We start from the raw sequence: 16359 nt of genomic DNA, 5'->3' as shown, positions 1-16359 counted from the left end.
CCATTGTGAATCCTTTGTTGTTGTCTCCAAAGGTCACCAAAGGGCCAGTCATCTCCTCAAATTGTGATAGCAGGGCCTTATCACCTGTCATATGCCTGGAACATCCACTATCAATGATCCATATGACCTTCTTTCCTTTGCCCTACACAAAATGAGGATTAAGTGTGTTTAGCTACCCAAGCTGTGTTGGGCACTTTCTTCTTATTAACTGATTTTGCAGAAGTAGAATGAAAATTTTCAGATAAAATGGAATTCATAGACTGTTGAGCATCTTCCCTTTCAGATATAGAACCAACTTTTGATTCTATAAGATCAATTCTCAATTTTTGGCAACTCTTCATCACTTTCATGTTGCAGGGAATGCAGTCAAACTTGTCACAGAATGAATAGGGATCATTAGCCTTAGCTTCATTGTACTTGCAGACTCCTTCAGGTGGATTGCTAACAATCTTTTTACAAAGGTGAGTTAGGTGATTCATTGATCCACAATTCTCATACCTCTTTCTAGGAACATCTGCAACATAAGCAAAATTATTGCTTTTGTTTATCCCAATCTTTCCATTTCTATTCTTCTTTTTCTTTTTGACCTCTTCAGCTTTAATCTCCTTCACAGGCTCCTTAGTTTCTTGATTGGCTTTTAGTGTTTCAAAAGAGATGGAAGACTGAGTTGTCTTATCATTTTTCTTTTCCTTGTCCTTATCAGCTATCTCCTGTTTGATGATCAACTCTTCTTCACTGAAGTTCACCTCACATGCCTTGAACAAAGGTGATTCAACTTTCTTCAAAATAATTGGAACATTCTCAGTTTCAGTTGATTTTCCTTTATCACTGACAGACTTCTTTTTGTTGTTCAAACCCTCATAATCAAGACCAATGGCAATGTTTGCACATGGCTTGTTCTTTTCATGATATTAGACAATCAACTCAAAAGCATTTTTGAAGGATTTCAGCTTCACTTCATTCTTCTCCAGCCTTTCTCTCAATACTGCTTCAATTTCACTTGCACACTTTAATTTGTTCTTTAAGTATGCATTTTCTTGCTTAGCAGCATCAAGCTCAACCAGCAACAATTCAGTCTCTTTGTTTTGACTCTCAAGTTTTTTATTGATCTTTTTCAATCTGCTAACTTCCTCATTTGCAGCAACCATGCTTGTATGAATATAGAACATTTCTGTGCTCATCTTTTCAACAGTTTCCTTATATTGACTGACATTTAAATCAATTATGGTAAGAGTTGGTACCTGTGATTTAGATGATGAAGAATCTCCTTGCTCCAAGGCCATGAGTGCATAGTTTCCAACTTCTTCATCTTCATCATTATCTGAATCATCCCAGCTTTTGCCCTCAGCAATATAAGCTTTCCCTTGTCACTTCTTTAGAAGAGCATCATACTTTGCTTCCAATTCAAGATAGGCTTTGTCTTTCTTTGCCTTCTTAGGTTTCCTACATTCTGTAGCAAAATGGCCCAACTCATCACACTTAAAGCACCTTATGTTTGATCTATCAACAGATGCAGTTTTGTAGCCAGTTTTGCTATCAGGAGTGTACTTCCCTTTTCCTTTCCAGCTGCTGTCTATGTTGAAGGACTGTCCTTTGCTCTTGAAAAATCTTGGTTTCTTCACTCTAATGTTAGAGAATTCTCTAGCCAAGTAAGCCATTGATTTGTCTAGCTCATCAAGCTCATCAAGAGTGTAGAACTCATCTTCTTCATCCAATTCCAGTATGACTTGCTCTTTAGTGTCATTGATGAAAGGAATATGTCCTAAGTCCAATAATGTATTAGGATTTAGGAATAACTTCCTGTGTAATCTGTTTTGATTTCATTGATATTAATAAAAGACTAGTTTTGTTTTTATTACGGGCTTTATCTATTTAAGTGTTTAAATAAGATATACTATAGTTTAGAGTAAAGCTTTTTATGGATTATGATGAGATCATAATAGTGAGACCTAAAAGATGATAACTCTGAACTTAAATAGTTCCTGGTCATAGGATTACTAACTGGTAATTAATAATCCGCAAAGATCAGTACATACTATGCTTGCTTCATTATGAAGGATGTCTGTTCTCATAGACATTTGTGTGGTGACACTATAGCTAGTATGTAGGTGCTTATTCTAGAATAAGTTCACTGAACATGACTCGCCCAGCTGAACAACTAATGGAGTTCACTGACGTGTCAACAGTTGTTCACATAGTGATAGTTGTACAAGTATCCTTAGACTTGAGGTCATCATAGTCATCTTGTGTACACTGAACTATGCTTTGGTTTAGTTCTTAGTCTCCAGGGACAATTATTAGGGCTCTAGTGGGTATAGGAATTTGTACACGAAGATAGTGTATGATCAATAAAGGATCTACCCCTTTCAGTGAAGGAAGCGAATGTTCAAGGCTGATCCACTTATGCTAGTTCAGGAATCTCTGGCCAGAGTGAATGAAATTAGAAAGGAGTTTCTAATTTGCATAGAACTAAGCATAGTAAATGGTAAGCAAGTGATTAAATTAGATAGGCTTGACACAAGATCCATGCCTTGTATTTAATCGGGACATTGTAGGGTAGAAGGAGTTTATTGTACGGTAACTATTCACTGAATATGTTCTTGGTATTCTAAGCAGTGAATTCGTATTATCCGGATAGTCGCGATATGTTGAGAAGTATACCTCACGATGTAGAATAAATGTGATTAATTAATTAATCATATTTAATAAATTAGAGAATTTATATAAATAATGATAAAATAGTTTTATTATTATTTATTTCTACTACCGGCTTAATATTGAACCTTCAGGGTCACACCATAAAAGGAGAATGATTTAATGGTGGAGGAATTAATTAATAATGGCTAATAATTATTTATTTATAAAATAAATAATTAATTGGCAAATTTAATAATTGATTAAATGAGATTTAATTGATTATAAATTAATTAAGAAAAGTTTTTAATATTATTAATTAAGGATTTAATTTTTGGAAATTAAATCAAGAGAGAGAATTATTTCTAAAGTGTTTAGAAAAAGGATTAATAATTAAAAGGTGTTTTAATTATTAATGAGAATAATAAATGGGATAATAATAATAATATTTATGGGAAAATTTCAGCTGAAAATTTTGCCTATAAATATACTATTATAAACCCTATTTTTATTCTAACCCCAAAATTTTATAAAACCTAATTCTCTCCACCTCCTCCTCCTCCTTAACGTCGTTTTCTTGGTGGATACCGGTGGAGTGTTTCGCGTTTGAGGAGCAGCCACTAAGAATCTCTGATCGATGCTTTTGGATCGCATATTAAAGGTTAGTAATCGATCCATATGTTTTTATCACGATTTATATGCTTTTATTTGGATTTTATGTGTAAAAAGTGTTTTACCATGCCTCCGCTGCGATTAAAATCCAACAATGATATCAGAGCTTAGGTTGTATGCATATAGATATGTGGTAAAAACTTCAGAATTTTATGTGCTTGTATGAATTAATTATGATTTTTACAAGTTATATCATGGATTAATTTTGTCTGATAAAAAATCATTTCCCAGAATAATTTTGAATGTTGATCTGGGTTCTACAAGTATTTTAGATCGTCTGGGTATTTTTTTCATAATTTTATGATGTATAGATTTTTTATTATGAATTTTTGAAGTTCTTACAATTAAATTCATAATTTAATAAGTATATATATATATATATAGTATATATATATATATGTTTGTATTGTCTGTGTTGTTTATGCTGCTGTTGAGATAAAGGCACATGTGATGTGCTGCTGTGAATAGTACGGTGGCACAGAAAGAGAGAAGAACAGCACGGCGATCGAAAAACGGTGACTGACGTAAACAGAACGAAGGACCGCGCGTCGACCACGCGCGCGGGGGGCTCACGCGCTGGCGTGCCACGCGCGGCACGTGGTAGACACGCGCTGATGACGTCGTGCTGACATCATCAGATGACGTTATGCTGACATCAGCATAGGGGGTTAGGCGCGTGAGGCGCGTGGGGCGCGTGGGGCGCGTGGGGCGCGTGGAGGAAAGTCAGACACGCGCTGTCAGGCGCGTGTGCGCGTGGGGGCGCGTGAGAGACCTTCTTTCGGCGCGTGCGGGCGCGTGGCAGCTCAGAATAGGGCATTTTTGGTACCGTTGGATTCATCTTTTCGAGACGCTTCTAATGGTATATTATATGATATTTTATGAAATTGTTTCGAACTGTTTCTAGCTGACAGAAGTGTTTTAAAGCTGTTTTTGATCGTTTGAATTGCTTTTAAGTGCTTCATGTGATACATAGAAATGTATAATGCTTAGACCTATATGCTAGATGATGTAACATGCCTACCTTGATGTTTATTCATGTTTATATATGTGATATATGCTTAGTTTCTCATGCGATGATAGATTTAGGTGAACTTAAATGAACATAAGGCGTTTGTTAGACAACCTAGTATACTGAAATTGTTTCATACCCTTAATGATAATATTATGAATACAATCATGAGATTCTTGTGTTTATGAAACATGTAATTGAATATGAATTTTTGATATGAGAGAAAGGATGATTCTGTCAACAACAGATTTCTATCTGTAAGAAAGGGTTATTAAGTGACGCCTCTTGATAATGCTCCACCCGATCTGGGAATCATCTGATTATTGATTATTAATTTGAAATATTTAATTTAAAAAGGAAGAATCTCTTTATAATATGATTATGATTGTAACGTAATATATTCCCTCTAAAATAAATAATATCAAGTAGTAATTGGCCAATGACACAACGGGCTTGTGTCGGTCATAGCCTTCCAACATGATAGAAAAATAGTTCTTATTTTTGAATCATTGTCGGTTCGTGCTACAGCCGAGGGCTTTGATTTTGAAATAAGAAATACTTGTCTATTACATAGAGATGTGTACATTGAATAAGAATCTAAAGGTCGGTACGTGCCACAGCCGTGGGCTTTTGGGGACTGATTCAATTGTACGGAATGTTGGGTTAGACTTGACTTAGAATATTGAGTTTGTCGTGCCACAGTCGTGACTCAATTATTCAAGAGGCTAAAGTTTGATTAGGGAATAACATTAGATGTAATTGACAAGAGTTGTCTGCCTATTGAACATTACATGGCGTTTCGTGCCACAGCCGGGGTTGTGTAATGGAATGTAGGATTCCTATTCCCACTAGCATTATGAATGCTTAATTTTTCACGTAGGGGGTTGAATAAATTAGATAAACTAGTGGGAGCCACTTATGAATAAAGACCCGATTCATATAGTGCTTTGAAATGAAATCGAATATTTGCTAAGTGTTGTTATGTGTTTATCATTTACAGATTTACAATATACATTATGTCTTCTGCACTATCACTCAGGAGCATACTGGATGCTCATAAATTGACTGGTCCTAATTATGCTGACTGGCTTCGAAACTTGAGAATTGTTCTCAGGATTGAGAAGCTGGAATACGTGATTGACTCACCTAAGCCTACTGAACCTGCTAGTGATGCACATAATGATGAACATGTTGTGTATCGTAAGTGGATAGATGATGCAAATGTTGCTCAATGCATCATGCTAGCTTCCATGAACATTGAGCTACAGAAGCAACATGAGCATATGGATGCTCACACTATCCTCATGCATCTACAAGAGTTGTATGATGTGGCGGGGAGGACAGCTCGATATGAGATATCGAAGGAGTTGTTCGGTTGTAGGATGTCTGAGGGATCATCTGTGAATGACCATGTACTTAAGATGATCAATTTGATTGAACGTCTTGGACAACTTGGTTTTGCCATGGATGGGGAGCTGAGCCAAGACCTGGTCTTGCAATCGCTTCCGAGTTCGTTCTCGCAGTTTGTTGTGAACTTTCACATGAATAAGTTGGATGTCAGCCTGCCTGAACTCCACAACATATTGAAGACTGCGGAATCGAATTTCCCCCCTAAGAAGAGTTCTGTTCTTCTAATTGGTGAAGGTTCCAATCCTAAGAAAAGAAAGAGGAACTCTTCCAAGAAGAAGAAAGTAGGTGAAGAAAAGCCGGTTCCACCAAAAGCTGAAGACCCCAAGAGCAAAGTTGTTTGCTTTTACTGTAACAAGGTGGGGCACTGGAAGAGGAACTGCAAGGTTTACCTTGCAGAATTGAAGAAGAAGAAGGGTAGTGAGACTACCGCTTCTGATTCAGGTATGTTCATGATAAAAGTGAATATGTCATTAAATCAAATTTCTACTTGGGTATTAGATACTGCCTGTGGTTCTCAAATCTGCAATTTGTTGCAGGGACTAAGGAGAAGTAGGACTCTTGAGGAAGAGGAGGTGATTCTACTGTTGGGAAATGGAGCAAGAGTTGCTGCTAAAGATGTAGAATCATTTCATTTACATATGCCTACGGGCAAGACTATTGTTTTTAAATAATTATTATTTTGTTCCCTCGATTGTGAGGAATATTATTCCCATGTTAGACTTGGCTGGATTTTCATTTATTATTGAGAATAATGAATGTTCTATTCTTAGAGATAATATTCTTTATGGGGTACTTTAAATAATGGTCTGTATAAATATGACATAATTTACTTCAGATTGAACAAACTAATAAAAGAAAAGGGATGATGAAAATCTCACTTCATTGTGGCACTGCAGTCTCCATTTAGTAGACATGGAGAGAGGGCTGCAAATTTGCTAGGAATGGTACATACAGATGTATGTGGACCAATGTCTACGCAAGCCATGGGTGGATTTTCATACTTCATTACTTTCATAGATGATAGATCTAGATTCGGATATGTGTTTGATGAAACACAAGTCTGAAGCCTTTGAAAAGTTCAAAGAGTATAAGTATGAAGTGGAGAAACAACCAAACATAGTATTATAACTCTTCGATCAGATCGAGGTGGTGAATACTTTAATGGAGTGTTTCTAGATTATCTCAAAGTAAATGGTATAGTCTCCCAGTGGACTCCTCCAGATTGGTATCTAAAGGAGAAATCGAACTTTGTTAGACATAGTTCGGTCCATGATGAGCTATGAGAATCTTCCAGTATTCCTATGGGGTTATGCATTGGAAACCTCAGCATATTTACTGAATAAGGTGCCTTCCAAATCTGTTCCTCAAACTTCGTATGAGATATGGAAAGAAAGGAAACCGAGTCTTAAACACGTTAAGATTTGGGGATGTCCAGCTTATGTCAAATAAGTTGACCCAGATAAGCTGGAATATCGATCCGTAAAATGTAGTTTTGTGGGATATCCTAAAGAGACTTTAGGGTATTATTTTTACACCGATCATCGGGTGTTTGTCTCCAGACATGCTACCTTCTTGGAAAAGGAGTTTATCCTTGAAGGAAACAGTGGGAGCAAAATTTGAACTTGATGAAGTTCAAGAAGCACAAACTACTACGGATCAAGTGGAAACACCTGTTCTGACTGAACAACCTTCTGTGGAACAGCCCATTCATAGAACAGGGAGAGTGTCTCGCCAACCTGAGAGGTAATATGGCTTTGTCATTAAGAATGACAATGAGTTGTCGATCATTGATGATGATGACCCTGTGACCTATAATGAGGCTATGAGTAGTGTTGACTCAGAGAAATGGCAAAGTGCCATGAAATCCGGAATGGAATCTATGTATACGGTATACAAAAGAATGATTAGAGCAGATGACCAGGTGGAGACCTATAAGGCCAGGCTTTTGGCAAAAGGATTCAAACAAAGGCAATGGATTGACTTTGATGAAACCTTTTACCTGTAGCCCTGTTAAAATCAGTTCGGATTTTGCTTGCGATTGCTGCTTACTACGACTATGAAATCTGGCAAATGGCCAGATGGTTTTCTTTCCAAGGGAAATGAAAACCTAGTGTGTAAGCTGCTGCGAACCATATGTGGTTTAAAGCAAGCTTCTTGTAAATGGAACATCCGTTTTGATGAGACAATCAAAGAGTTTGGTTTTATCAAAAACGTAAATGAACCATGTGTCTACAAAAGGGTTAGTGGGAGCGCGGTAACATTTCTTGTATTGTATTGAAATAAAGTTGACACACATAACAACATAGCAGACCCACTCACAAAGCTACTTTCTGAAAGTCACTTTGATCGTCATAAAGACTAGATGGGTATTAAATACCAGAGTGATTGACTTTAGTACAAGTGGGAGATTGAAAGGAATATATCCTAAGTCCAATCATGTATTAGGATTTAGGAATAACTTCCTGTGTAATCTGTTTTGATTTCATTGATATTAATAAAAGACTAGTTTTGTTTTTATTACGGGCTTTACCTATTTAAGTGTTTAAATAAGATATACCATAGTTTAGAGTAAAGCTTTTTATGGATTATGATGAGATCATAATAGTGAGACCTAAAAGATGATAACTCTGAACTTAAATAGTTCCTGGTCATAGGATTACTAACTGGTAATTAATAATCCACAAAGATCGGTACATACTATGTTTGCTTCATTATGAAGGATGTCTGTTCTCATAGACATTTGTGTGGTGACACTATAGCTAGTATGTAGGTGCTTATTATAGAATAAGTTCACTGAACATGACTCGCCCAACTGAACAACTGATGGAGTTCACTGACGTGTCAGCAGTTGTTCACATAGTGATAGTTGTACAAGTATCCTTAGACTTGAGGTCATCATAGTCATCTTGTGTACTCTGAACTATGCTTTGGTTTAGTTCTTAGTCTCCAGGGACAATTATTAGGGCTCTACTGGGTATAGGAATTTGTACATGAAGATAGTGTATGATCAATAAAGGATCTACCCCTTCCAGTGAAGGAAGCGAATGTTCAAGGCTGATCCACTTATGCTAGTTCAGGAATCTCTGGCCAGAGTGAATGAAATTAGAAAGGAGTTTCTAATTTGCATAGAACTAAGCATAGTAAATGGTAAACAAGTGATTAAATTAGATAGGCTTGACACAAGATCCATGCCTTGTATTTAATCGGGACATTACAGGGTAGAAGAAGTTTATTGTGCGGTAACTATTCACTGAATAGGTTCTTGGTATTCTAAGCAGTGAATTCGTATTATCCGGATAGTCGCGATATGCTGAGAAGTATCCCTCACGATGTAGAATAAATGTGATTAATTAATTAATCATATTTAATAAATTAGAGAATTTATATAAATAATGATAAAATAGTTTTATTATTATTTATTTCTACTACCGGCTTAATATTGAACCTACAGGGTCACACCATAAAAGGAGAATGATTTAATGGTGGAGGAATTAATTAATAATGGCTAATAATTATTTATTTGTGAAATAAATAATTAATTGGCAAATTTAATAATTGATTAAATGATATTTAATTGATTATAAATTAATTAAGAAAAGTTCTTAATATTATTAATTAAGGATTTAATTTTTGGAAATTAAATCAAGAGAGAGAATTATTTCTAAAGTGTTTAGAAAAAGGATTAATAATTAAAAGGTGTTTTAATTATTAATGAGAATAATAAATGGGATAATAATAATAATATTTATGGGAAAATTTCAGCTGAAAATTTTGCCTATAAATATACTATTATAAACCCTATTTTTATTCTAACCCCAAAATTTTATAAAACCTAATTCTCTCCACCTCCTCCTCCTCCTCCTCCTTAACGTCGTTTTCTTGATGGATACCAGTGGAGTGCTTCACGTTTGAGGAGCAGCTGCTAAGGATCTCCGATCGATGCTTTTGGATCGCATATTAAAGGTTAGTAATCGATACATATGTTTTTACCACGATTTATATGCTTTTATTTGGATTTTATGTGTAAAAAGTGTTTTACCATGCCTCCGCTGCGATTAAAATCCAACAATTGACTCTTTTCTCACTTGTAGAAATTACTGGAGTTTGGGATCTTTGCTCATCATTAGAGGTCTGGCCATCGTTCACAATCAGTGCACTTGAGTCATCCATTCCATATCCTTGACCAGCCCTTAATGATTTCTTTTGAATCATTTCAAGTTCATAAGTTTTCAGAACCCCATAGAGCACTTCCAGTGTGATTCTACTCAAATCCCTTCCTTCTCTGATTGTAGAGATCTTTTGTTCCAAATGATCAGGGAGAGTAAGGAAGAACTTCAAATTCACTTCTTCAACATCATAAAATTTATCATGAAGCTGCAAGTCATTTATCAGCTTATTAAACCTTTCAAACACATCAGTAATACCTTCCTTTGGTTTAGCCATAAAACCCTCATACTGAGAAATCAATATCCTTCTTTGATTTGACCTAACCTCCTTAGTTCCTTCACAGAGTATCTCAATCTTTTCCCAGATCTGTTTAGCAGTGTCACAGTTGACAATGTTATTATACATTACATTGTCAAGTGACTCAATTAGTATCAGTTGCAAAGCACTGTCTAGGGAAACTTTCTCTCTTTCAGTTTCATACTCAGAGGCATCCTTGGGAGTATAATGAGCTGGAATAACCATGTCTTCATCTGTCGTTTCCTCAACTCTAAGCATAGGAGTGAAGGGCCCATTCTTGAGGATCTGAATGTAAAGGTGATTGGCCATTCTTATAAATAGAAACATTTTCTTTTTCCATAAAGTGTAGTTGGCCTTATCAAAGGGAGGAATCTTGATACTACTGATTTTCTGTATATTCATTTTTCCAAGATCTAATATGTTTACTTTCAGATTTTGCTCTGATACCACTTGTTAGATATGAATACAACACAGAGGGGGGGGTGAATGTGTTTTGGCTTAAATGTTTACTTTTTGATCGACTTTGGGTTTAGCAGTTGGTTGTTATCAATGATTTTGTAGAATAGATGTTAAACATAAATAACAATGCAAATATGTAAAACAAAGATCTTCAAAACTCACTTAATTTTATATTAAAAATCAAGCAGTGTTTTGCTACAAAATCTCTAAGTTCTTGGTTTAGAAGTTAGCTTCTTTCTTGAGAGAGAATACAATTTCTAATCTATTCAGTCCTATCTTAAACAAAGGACCTCAGTTAACTTTATATGATAGTTAACTTTGGTTTACACAGTGAAGAATAAGAAGTGCTAATCGCTTTTCTAACCTGTCACTAATCACTTCTATTTAAGGGAAAAATGAGATTTCCATATCTAGATTAGCATATCTTCATCCACTGTGTATTGGTTGATCCTCCTTTGTCAGTTAATCTTCACCATTAATCTTGCACATCTCTCAAGCTGCTTTTTGTAGACTTGTCAATCCAGCTGTATAAATTGTTTGTTGATTTGCAACCTTGGATATTGAACTGTTCTGCAATTCTGTACTTAGAGAAATTTCTTCACTTCGAGATCTCCAATTAAGCTGTAGAGAACTCGACATCTCGACAGGCATGTTGGCTTGTCGATATCTCTGAAACTTCATTGTTGACTTGACTTATCGACAACTCTGAGTTCTCTAGTGAATTTTGGTTTATCGATAACTCAGAGTTCTCTAATGGACTTTGGCTTATCGATAACTCAGAGTTATCTAATGAATATATACTTGTCGATATCTTTGAGTTCTCGAATGGGTATCTGACTTATCGATATCTCCAATAGCATTTCCTGAGTTCTCGATAGACAATTCCTGAGTTCTCAATGGGTCTTTCTGAGTTCTCGAATGACTTCTCTATAACACTAATTCTGTGACTTGTAGAGATCTTGACTTAGAATGTTTTTCACCAAACAGAATTATTCAACTCCAAGCTTCTTCATAATTCTTCTGAGGCATGACCTTCTTGATCTTCTTCCAGATAGAATTCTTAGGCTTGACACTGTTTAGGGAAAAATGCTCCAGTCTGCTCCATTTACATTTTACAGACATTAAGTGTTACAAGTATAAATTACAGATTAAGGTTACAATACAACAAATCTTAGGGTTTTCAATATGACTTAGTCTTTTTATGATACAGGCATGTCTTGCACAACAAGAGATTATCAGGACTTGGACTAACTCTGGTAAAGCAACTCAGAATATTCTTAGTAGTGGAAACTGGAAAGAAGGCTTAGGTTATGGAGATGATAAGAATGATAAGGGAACTGTAGAGATTGATCCTATAGTTGTTAAACAAAAGCCAAAGGTAAATCCTGTTAAGTTTGTAGCTGTAAAGTCTGATATTGATAAATCAGAAGTTAAAGAGAAATTAACTTCTGACAAACCAAAACAGGGTAAGCCAACTGAAGTAAACACATGCTTAATGACAAAGAAGCAGCTTAAGCATAAGCTGAGAGATGTTAAGAATGTAAACAAGGTAAAGCCACCTAGGAAAAATAGGAATGGAAAGGAAGGTATGAATAAAAGTAATGATTATAAGCATGTTCCTAATGCTCCTAGAAAAATATGTCATAACTGTGGAAATTCTAACCATCTGGCTTCTTTTTGCAGGAAAAATAAGAACATAAACTCCTTACCTTCAAAGTCAGGAGTTAAGAGTCAGTCTGTTAGATATAGGCCACAAAATCCTTGTTTTCATTGTGGTAGTTTATGGAATTCCATTTATAATTGTAAGGAATATCATAGTTTTTACTATGATTATTATCAAATAAAACCTTCTTTAAAGAAAGCTAGCATTGTTCCTTCTAGTGTAAGTTCTGATGCAAAGTCTGATAGTGTAAATGCTGATAAGAAAAATGTTAACATAAACTCTGATGTTAAATCCGCTGCAAATGTTAACAAACTTAATAAGGCCAAAGGATCCAAGCATGTCTGGGTCCTTAAAACTAATCATTAGTGGTCTTTGTGATTGCAGGGCAACAGAAAAAACATCCTAGTTCTGGACAGTGGATGTTCTGGACATATGACTGGAAATAAAGCCCTGCTATCAGACTTTGTGTAGAAAGTTGGCCCAAGTGTTTCTTATGGAGATGGCAACATGGGAAAAACTTTGGGATATGGCAATATCAATCTGGGGAATGTCATCATTGAAAAAGTAGCTATGGTCTCAGGACTTAAACACAATCTGCTGAGTATGAGTCAAATCTGTGACAGAGGTTATCATGTGGATTTCTTAGAAGAACACTGTGAAGTTGTAAGAAAATCTACAGGCAAAGTTGTTCAGAAAGGATACAGGCATGGTAACATTTATGAAGCCAAGCTTTCAACAAGTACTGATGGTTCTGCAATCTGTCTATTAAGTAGAGCATCAATTGAAGAAAGCTGGAATTGGCACAAGAAACTCTCTCATTTAAATTTCAACAATATAAATGAACTAGTCAAGAAAGATCTTGTGAGTGGTTTGGAAAAATCAGTATTTGCTCCTGATGGCCTTTGTGATTCATGTCAGAAGGCAAAGCAAAAAAAATCTTCTTTCAAGAGCAAGAATGAATCATCAATTCTTGAGCCTTATCACCTACTACATGTTGATCTATTTGGTCCAGTGAATGTCATGTCTATTGCAAAGAAGAAATATGCTATGGTCATAGTGGATGAGTTCACCAGATACACATGGGTGTATTTCTTGCACTCAAAAAGTGAAACTGCATCTATTTTGATTGATCATGTCAAGCAACTGGATAAATTGGTCAAAGATTCTGTGAAGATCATAAGAAGTGATAATGGCACTGAGTTCAAGAATTTGATCATGGAAGAGTTCTGCAAAGACCATGGAATAAAGCAGGAATTTTATGCTCCTGGAACTCCACAACAAAATGGAGTTGTTGAAAGAAAGAACAGAACTCTTATTGAAGTTGCACGAACCATGCTTGATGAAGCAAAGTTGCCAACCTACTTTTGGGCTGAAGCTGTGCAGACTGCTTGTTTTACTCAGAATGCAACACTCATTAACAAGCATGGAAAAACACCATATGAGATGGTGAAGAAAAAGAAGCCAAATCTGAAGTATTTTCATGTATTTGGATGCAAGTGTTTTGTTCTTAATACTCATCCTGAACAGATATCCAAATTTGATCTAAAAGCTAATGAAAGAATTTTTGTTGGATATCCACTTTCCATAAAAGCCTTCAGAGTCTAAAATTTAAGAACAAGGGTTGTCATGGAATCTATCAATGTCTCTTTTGATGATAAGAAACTTACAGGACTTGAAGATTTCAATGATCATGATCAGCTGAGATTTGAGAATGAAGTTTTAAATTCTGATACTGAAAATCCTGACAGTCTAAATCCTGATACTGCAAACTCTGATGGATTAAACTCTGATGTTATTAAAACTGTGGTGACTACACAAAAGGAAGATGCATCTGTGCAGGGGGAGCATACTGAAGATACAACCACATTTCAAGAAGCATCAGTTGCAACAACAGGCTCTTCAAGTTCTGATTCATCAAGTTCTAATGGGCCAAGTTCTGATAATTCTGGAAACTCAAGTGCTGATATTTCTGGAAACTCAAATTCTGAAGAATCCAACTCAGAGATCATAATTTCAAGGGGAGAATCAGAAAATGTTGATGAAGACTGCATGGATCATGGGGGAGCATCCAGTTCTAGAACAGCTGACTAAAGCACATACACCTGACTTAATTATTGGAAATCCTAATGCAGGTGTCAGAACTAGAACAGCTACATCAAATGAATGTCTTTATCACTCTTTTCTCTCTCAGACTGAACCAAAGAAAGTGGAAGAAGCTCTTCAAGATGCTGATTGGGTGCAAGCAATACAGGAAGAGTTAAATGAATTTGAAAGAAATAAAGTCTAGACCCTAGTGCCAAGACCAAAGAACAGATCTATTGTTGGTACAAAGTGGGTGTTCAGAAACAAAACTGATAGTGATGGCATAATTACAAGGAATAAAGTAAGGCTGGTTACAAAAGGATATTCTCAACAGGAGGGAATTGATTATGATGAAACATTTGCACCAGTTGCTAGATTGGAAGCCATAAGGATATTTTTGGCGTATGCTGCTCACAAAAAGTTTACAGTCTTTCAAATGGATGTGAAAAGTGCTTTTCACAATGGAGAATTGGAAGAGGAAGTATATGTTGAACAACCTCCATGTTTTGTAGATTCAAAATTTCCTAATCATGTCTACAGACTAGATAAAGCACTTTATGGCCTTAAGCAAGCTCCAAGAGCATGGTATGAGACACTAGCTCAGTTTCTTCTGGAAAGTGGATTTAACAGAGGGATTATTGACAAAACATTTTTTTATCTCAATCATGGAAAGGACTTACTTTTGGTACAGATATATGTTGATGATATCATTTTTGGTTCCACAAATGACAGACTTTGTAAAAAGTTTGCCAAGTTGATGCAGTCAAGATATCAAATGAGTATGATGAAAGAACTTAGCTATTTTCTGGGCCTTCAAGTCAAGCAGAATGAAGAAGGCACTTTTATTTGTCAATCCAAGTACACCAGAAATTTGCTGAAGAAATTTGGAATGAAAGATTGTTCAAGTGCATCCACTCCCATGGCCACTGCAATAAAATTGGATAAGGATACTGGTACATCAGTAGATATTACTGATTACAGAGGTATGATTGGCTCATTACTCTATCTAACTGCAAGTAGACCTGATATCATGTATGCTACCTGTCTTTGTGCGAGATTTCAAGCAGATCCAAGAGAACCTCACTTAACAGCTGTGAAAAGAATTTTCAAGTACCTTAAGGGTACAACTGATCTGGGATTGTGGTATCCTAGAGAATCAGACTTTAAGCTAATAGTTTACTCTGATGCAGATTTTGCAGGATGCAAAATTGACAGGAAAAGAACAAGTGGAAGCTGCCAATTTCTTGGAGGCAGATTGGTTTCTTGGTTTAGCAAGAAACAGAAGTCAATTTCCACATCAACTGCAGAAGCATAGTACATTGCTGCAGGAAGCTGTTGTGCACAGATTCTTTGGATGAAGAATCAGTTACTAGATTATGGGTTAGAATTTTCTAAAATTCCTATTTACTGTGATAATCAAAGTGCTATTGCTATGACAGGTAATCCAGTTCAACACTCAATGACAAAGCACATCAGCATCAGGTATCACTTCATAAGGGAACATGTGGATGAAGGTACAGTGGAATTGCATTCTGTTCCAACAGATCAACAACTAGCAGCTATCTTCACAAAACCACTGTGTGAAGCTACTTTTACAAGATTGGTAAATGAACTTGGAATGGTTTCAGGTTCTTTGTCTAAATCTGCTTAGTTTATGTTCTGATCCATCAGCCTTTATGATCAGTATTTACAGATATTACTATCTTTGTGTATTCTGTGCTTAAATTGAAATTTGCTTAAGTGCTGATTGTTGTCTGATGTGAATTTCTAAACTCTGATAGTGATATGACTGTTTCAGTGACTATTCAATCCAATGAGGATAACTGTGCTAGATGCTGACCTAGTAGTCTTTAATATACTAAAGATCCCTTGTATGAAGTAATTGTTTATGTGGAAATCTTTTAACACAAGCAAATTCTGATATTGAGCTTAGTTAAAGTTTACTTTGTGTATCATGTTACTAAGT

This window comes from Apium graveolens, chromosome 2, assembly GCF_009905375.1.
Source record: "Apium graveolens cultivar Ventura chromosome 2, ASM990537v1, whole genome shotgun sequence".
Classification (NCBI taxonomy): Eukaryota; Viridiplantae; Streptophyta; class Magnoliopsida; order Apiales; family Apiaceae; genus Apium; species Apium graveolens.
Note: the sequence above shows the minus strand (reverse complement) of the source record.